Raw genomic sequence first — 7,705 nt, 5'->3', positions numbered from 1 at the left:
GAAATACAACTAGCAAGCATGAAGGGGTAACAGACCACAGAGTTGTTTTGCTAGATGGACTCAGCTAGATCATGCCGCTTCTTCTACAGAGAGGAAGGAAGTGAAGCCCCTTTACTTCCATTCTCTTTCTGCATCATGTAAATCAACAAAGGAGGACATGTGTGAACCTGCTCCCAAGCTGACAGCACATGTTTTGAATTATATTTTGTACTTTCTATGCCAGAGCATTTTGCCTGTATTGTCCTTGCTGCTACATGGAACAATGCATGCCTGAGACCTTGAATCTGTAAGTAAAGCATTTTAAACTTAATAGTATGTAGTCTGCTCATTGCAAGAGAGGTAGAAAGAGGTCTGCTGCTGTGTGCAGCTGAACAGGAGAAGAAAGGTCTAGCAACCTATATTCCTAATGTTTTTGCTATGTTGCTTATTTTAATATTCTGCTGCTGGGGCTCTCTGTGTGCAAGCCCCATGTTCAGAATCCGGGCATCCAGATGGTTCTTTTGTTGGGTCCACAGGGATTCATATATTTAAGGAAGAAGGCATTTCAGCAAGTGGTGCTGAATTGCAGAGGGAATTTCAACAGGTGCATCTGCCATTTTTTACACCACAGAGATTAGAGCCCTCAGAAGGTATCCAATGAATGTGTCCTGTTAGCACAAGGACTTATGCTTATGCAATGGGACTTTCTCTCCTTTCTGCCAACTGGCACTCTGCACCCTCCCCAGATCTCCCACAGAGAGTTGGACCCCTAGAAGAGATTTGTGTAGGGAGATGGCTTATGCACAAGATGGCTTAAAACATGTAGTAATGGGCTGTCGTTTTCTTATGTACAGTACGCCATCTTGGAGGAAACATCAGTTTCCACCATTGCAACATCTAGCAGCACACACAGCCTAGTCTCAGTGCATAACTTTTCTTTTCAGAGGAGGGGAACTTGCTATCAGCTTTGTTAAAGTATCTAGAAGCTGGGTAGTAATGCTCCCCCCCCCCCTGCAACTTCCCTTGAACAAGATTCTGCAGTGATAATAGTTGTACTTCTTTTGGTAGAAGGGTTTTTTTTTGGGGGGGGGGGTTGGCTTTGCATTTCACTCCAGTGATCTTGCTAACTTTCCAAATATGGAGGAATTATCTTTTGAAAAGACACAATACTTCTTAATAGAAGGCCTCGGGAGGTTCCTCCATTCCCTGCCAGCATTGCCTCACCACACAAGGGACATAATTGAGCCCTCAACAGCATTATGCATAATAATACCAGCTTAATATTTGGACTTGATTCCAAAGGCCACTGAAATCAGTAGGAGACTTTTCATTTCAAGGGGGACTGTATCAAGGCTGTAAAGAAGGGGCATGCATACGTATTCATGTCTCCAGATTCATCAGGTAGCCATTGAATTGTGTCTGCGTGGGTTAGAATGAAAGCTTTGACGTTTCCTTTAGATTTACCGTGCTAGAAATCATGCAGATGAAAACGGCGAACAACTCAGCTCTTTCAAACTTGACTTGATAGTGACAAAGCCTAACCTCCAAATCAAAAGCCAAATAAAGATCATACATGACCATATAGTCATTATCTAAGAAAAGGGAATGACCCCCCCCCTCAAACATTTGTCTATTGTTGTTTGAGGCTGCAAATATCTGCTGGTGGTCTGGCAAAAAGACAGTTAAAATCACTGAATTTCTGTTTCATCCTATTATCTCCCAGACCAGATGTTTATTTAAGGAACACTGTGTTTCTTAAGGAGGTGCAAGAACACAGTGCTTTCAGTGGGACTCTTTGCAAAGGAACAATACCTTGGTTTGTGGTGGTAGACCATCCATCTTTAAGCCCTCTGGCTGGGATTTCAATATAATTGGAGATGGCTTGTTACTAATGTCATCTAGTAACAGTGTGCCCTAGTTGGCACACTGACAGAATGCAATGTAGCAAATTCACAATATTTTTGCCAATATCTCTTATCTGTGGCCTTCAAAGAACATTCCCTTAATCAATAATAGAACATCAGCAGTGAGAGAAGTTATCATCTTCTCCACCTCATTATCTCTCTCCCCCTGCCCCCACTTCTTGGCAGAGGAGTTGTGTGGATATCTCCCACCCCACCCCTTTTAGCAGCTGAGGCTTTTATTTTTTAAGCCACCAGAAGACATAAATATTAAAAGAGGCCTAACACATTCTCCAGATTTATAAGTGTCTTTAAATTCTAGAAGAAGTGGGGACATTTAGGATATACATCTTAGATCTCCAGACAGATACTTTCATACAGCCATGAAACATCCACTGCATAAAAGGAATTCCACTTGAGAAGTTATGTTATAGATCAAGCATAGCTAATGCAAGGCTTTCAGGCTCAATCCAGAAAGGTTCTCCCATTGGAATTAGTGATGGTCTCAACATTAATTCTTCCTGAACCTGAATGGTGAATTTAGAGGTTTATAATCCTCATTGCAAAATCGAGGTTAGCATTACAGACCTGGAATTTCTTTTTTCCTGGTTGAGATAGATTCAATAGAGAAGACATAAATCTTCCCTCCTTGTTTCCACACAGACACATGCCTGTATCTCGATCCTGTCACTTATCTTTACAACAGGAGGGGAATAGAGGGAGCAAGATTGCATCTCCAGTGTGAGAGGGCTGTGGAAATAGAAGAGTCCTGGATAGGCCTTAGATTTGACTACATCTGCTGTCGACTGTCTGGCTCTACATTATGCAATGCACTGCTCTCAAGTGCAATCTTAGATTAGGTTAAATGCACCATCCTGAAGAGCTAGGCTAGGCCAGGTTATGTTGGAATGACTGCTAGGGCTGGCAGTCACTTTATTTCACAGCTCTCTGAATACAGATTGAGCAGGCCACGCAATATAAAAAAGATTGCCAGCATTTTTTGTTCCCTTTTTCTTTTCAACAACAGTCTGCTCTTTCAAAATCTGAAAGCTCAAGACATCCACTCTATGATTCACCCTAAAAGACCCATTAGATTGATTTTACTTTTGAGAAACCCTCATATCCTGAGCCAGCCTGACAGCATGGATTGACTCTGAAGGAGCAAAATCAACAGACTTCCTGATCAGCCCACACCTTGCTGAATATGTACTTGAAGCTGATTTAAGAGAAAGCAGGGGATGTGGGACAAAGAGGTGGGAAAGGGTAAGAGGTGGAACAGCATATAAAGTGTACTGAATCCAGCATATACTCTTTCTTGAAGCATGTAGAATTAACATCCGATGCATCTTCCTTCTTCTGGTATAAATTTCTTCCTGTCCAGGCACAACATCAGCAAGTGACATCCCCAGGGAGCTGATGAGGGGCTCATCACTGCTGATGGTTCTGCCCTGGGCTCTCTTCTCCAGTGCTCCTCCAGTGGGACATTGTGGGCAATTTTAATGGAGCCTATCCAGTGTTCATCTGAGGAGCCCTCCAGTACCACTGCCACAACCTATTATGCGATCAGGAGGATTCACGCGATCAGGAAACCCTGGCAGAACTTTATTTCCCAGAGGAGAAGAAGAAGAGGAGGAGGAGGAGGAGGAGGAGGAGGAGGAGGAGGAGGAGTATGGATTTGATACCCTGCTTTATCACTACCCTAAGTTGTCTCAAAGCGACTAACAATCTCCTTTTCCCTTCCTCCCCCACAACAAACCCTTTGTGAGGTGAGTGAGACTGAGACACTTCAGAGAAGTGTGACTGGCCCAAGGTCACCCAGCAGCTGCATGTGGAGGAGCAGGGAAGCAAACCAGATTACGAGTCCACCGCTCTTAACCACTACACCACACTGGGTGGGATTCACCTCATGAGCCCTGTCAACAGAAGGCCTGGGCAAGCATGCAAAGTATGTCGGAAAGTATAGTTTTTGTGTTCGGTATGAGATGTGGAAGTTTGGTGTCATGACTCAGAACTCAGAATGCATGGAAGAAAACTCTAAGAAGGATGAGGCTACTTTCCCCGGGGGTTGGGGAAACCACCAATATCTTTTCAGGGCCATCCTAGCCAGAGGACAGAACAACCAAGGCCATTCTGAGCCATGTCCCAACCAGTAGCCAGTGTTGTGTCCTCCCTCTATAGCTTGTTGTACCATTACTCCTAATAGCTCACTTAGAGACCATTCTGGCATGTAAATCAGTTAATCATCACCATCCCTGACCATTGGCCATGCTGACTGGGGCTGATGGGAGTTGGAGTCCAATTACAATTGGAGGGCACCAGCTTAGCTTCCCTGCATTCTTCCCATGTTTGGGAGTCCCTGGTGTTTTTGGGGCATGGGTGAAGAATACAGTATGCCTAATTTGGCCCAGAGGAGCTATGATAGGCTAGACATCCCTACACCTGCTCTGGATCCTCCAATGCACTGAATGGCGGACAAAGAAACATGTTATGCTTGGAGGAGATTCCAGCATCCTGAATGGATTTCAGAAATCCACTCTGGAACCTGGATGAGCTGGAATAGGTTCTTTCTGCATTCTGTCTAAACAGAGTATAAGCTCATTATTCCATTCACTCTTAGGGAATACTAGAGTATACATCATCTAAAAGGAATGTGAAGCATCCCCCTTTAGAAACTATTCCTTTTGCACACATCATTATTCATTAAATTAAATTGTTTGTTTAGGAGCAATCAAAGCTAGAAAAGCATCTTTAACAGAACAAAAAGTCTACAGTTCAGCTTGTCTACAATTGTTCACTCCATATTCTTTTTCTTATCCGAGAAATATAGAGGCCAGTTCCAATAGATAACCCCATTTTCTTGAATAATAGTGCATTGACATAAATAGAACTCTGATCATAGGAAACAATAATTGCAGGGGAGTAATAATAATTTTTATTTATACCCTGCCCTCCCCTGCCAAGGCCGGGCTCAGGGCAATAATAAAAACAAGTTGAATGAATACAACTTAAAAACAAGATTAAAATACAACAATTAAAATATTGAAACATTAAAATATTAAAATGCAGCCTCATCACAGGAGGAGAAAGGAAAAAGGAAAAAGAAAGAGGGGGAGGGAATCAAATTGGCTCCAAGCCAAAGGCCAGGCGGAACAACTCTGTCTTACAGACCCTGCGGAAAGAAATCATATCCTGCAGGGCACTGGTCTCATGAAGTAAAGTGTTCCACCAAGCTGGAGCCAGTGTTGAAAAGGCCCTGGCTCTGGTTGAAGCTAATCTAACTTCCTTAGGGCCCGGGACCACTAGGGTGCTGCTATTTATGGACCTTGAGGCTCTCCGTGGCGCATACCGGGAGAGGCGGTCCCATAGGTACAAGGGTCTTAGGCTGTGAAGGGCTTTAAAGGTCAAAGCACCTTAAATCTGACCCTGTACTCCACCGGGAGCCAGTGCAGCTGGGAAAGCACTGGATGAATATGCTCCCATGGCAGAGACCCCATGAGGAGCCTCGCTGCTGCATTCTGCACCCGCTGGAGTTTCTGGGACAGCTTCAAGGGCAGCCCCACGTAGAGCGAATTACAGTAGTAAAGCCTGGAGGTGACCGTCGCATCACTGTGGCCAGGTTGGGGTGGAAAATGTAGGGGTTCAACATACAGGGGTTGACATACAGTTGCCTTTTTACAACTTTTCAAGTCATTGGTATGAACACATTGTGTTAATTATATCTATTACAATTTTTTGCAGAAAATATGGTTGAATATGAACTATTTCCTTTTCTGCTGTGTTCCATGGTGATGAATTAATAATTTACATGACCAGTCAATATGAGTTTAAAAAATATTATGTTACAATAGATGATGAATCTAGACATAACTTTTAAAATCGACCTAAGCATCTAAATATGACTGTGCAATAAAAATGCTTTTTCCAACAACTGTTTGCATAATGCTTCTTATCAAGCCAAATTTTCTGAGAAGGCTTTGGTTCATCATATATTAACACCTTAGTTTTCAAGTGTCTAAGACTAGATGTTGGATATAGTTCTGGTAACCACACTTCAGAAAATAGGTGGTGCAAAACATCTGAAAGAAGAATAAATGTAGGAGGACTATTTTCAATTTATCCTAGATGAAATAAATTATCTGCCTGTGTTGTAGTAGGGGTCAGTCCTATACCATGTGTATAACATATACACTTAGTTTGGAGTAAGTACTACTAAGCTTGGTAGCACTGTGAATGGATCCTCCCCCAGCCGATTTTGCAGATGCAGGTCAAGGGCAAAGTGTTTAAATTCACATGTTAAAGCTCAGTGCACATGGAGCTCTGAACAAGAATCTCTCATGAGACTGTCTTTACTTCTCATCACAGGTAGGGATGATGCCTAAAATGCAGGGTACAGCTCCAATTCAGGAGGTGGTTGTGAATGTGGGCTCTTTTGATTGATTCAGATAACTCTTACTAAACAATAAACTGGCAAACAGTTATCCACATTTCCACATCAAATTGTGGTTTCTTTTTAAGAGTCTTCATGAGCATTTCTGGGTGAATTTCTTCTAATGGACACATTTTTGTACCCAATACTGCCTGCAAAACAATTTCCCCTAATATGGCACATTTTTACATGGGATTTTCACTAATATTTGTATTTATATGAACATTTTGTCCTTTGTACACATTATTGCATAGAAACTGTAGTGCAAAATTCAGAGAAATGAGAATTTTGAATAGTCGTTGATAAGGTTCACATATTATTTTAGACAGTGCAAATCAAGTAAGTCCACCTTTAAATGTGACCTGATTCATCTTTCATCCCCTTCCCTAGCCTGGGCAAGAGTCAGCACTTACCTATCAAGTCTGTTGCCACAGACTTATGCCTTATGCTTTTCACTCTACCAGCCCTATGGGCTGCCTAGGGTCCAACATCATTACTTTAAAGATTGTATAGGGAACCTCAGATGGATGTATTTGCCTGTTGGTGGATGGGAGGTTATTTTTCTGGCAAAGCAGGCAGGCAAAGCTAGCAGTCATCTTAAAACAATTCATTGCACAGATTGCTATTCTGCTATTCCTGAACTGAGGCAATTAGTGTGTTTCATAGACAATGGCCCACAATAATTTTGTTGCTTTGTATTCTCTTTCTCTCTCACTCACTCACTTTTAAGTATTTCAGGAGATATGTATTTTAAATGCTTCTTTTGTTTTGGTGACCCTCTTTGATTTAGTCTGCTTTAAGATGCAATAGTGCTCTTGTGTGCGCAATTAAGAGGTGGCCTTAAACAGAAACCTGTGAAAAATAGATGTGCTGAACAATTAAAAGGCTTCATGCTTTCATCCAATGCACTGGATAAAACCGGGTAGCAAAAAAAGCTGGATAGCAAACACAACAAAAAGCATGTATTTCATGGAATGCATCACATGCTGAAAATTGTTTGCTGGGGGGTGGGGGGCCCTAGAAAATTGTTTGCTGGGGGTGGGGGCCCTAGAAATTAATAAATGATAAGATTTTGATTATTTGGGATATGAAGGGAATACACAACCTGCAGAGGAATTCCTGAGATAGCCTATGCAGGATGACCTGGCCAAGCTTGGGGCATTAAGAAACAAGATAAGGCCATTGAGGGCCATTGGCAATGCAACGGAACTGTCCTCTCCCTGCCCTGAACAGAGCCTGGGGGTTTGGAAGGTTGCCAGGGTAACTGCGTGTCAGGTGACAGGAAAACAGTGCCTTTAGGAAGCTGTACTTGGAGAACAGAACAAAAACCAGAAATCTCAGATCCATCTTGGGCAGGCTGGCTGAAGGCAGCCTGGGAAACGTGCCTTGGACTTCAGTA

This window comes from Podarcis gaigeae, assembly GCF_964106915.1.
Source record: "Podarcis gaigeae genome assembly, chromosome: 6".
Taxonomy (NCBI): domain Eukaryota; kingdom Metazoa; phylum Chordata; class Lepidosauria; order Squamata; family Lacertidae; genus Podarcis; species Podarcis gaigeae.
This window is presented reverse-complemented; position numbering follows the sequence as displayed.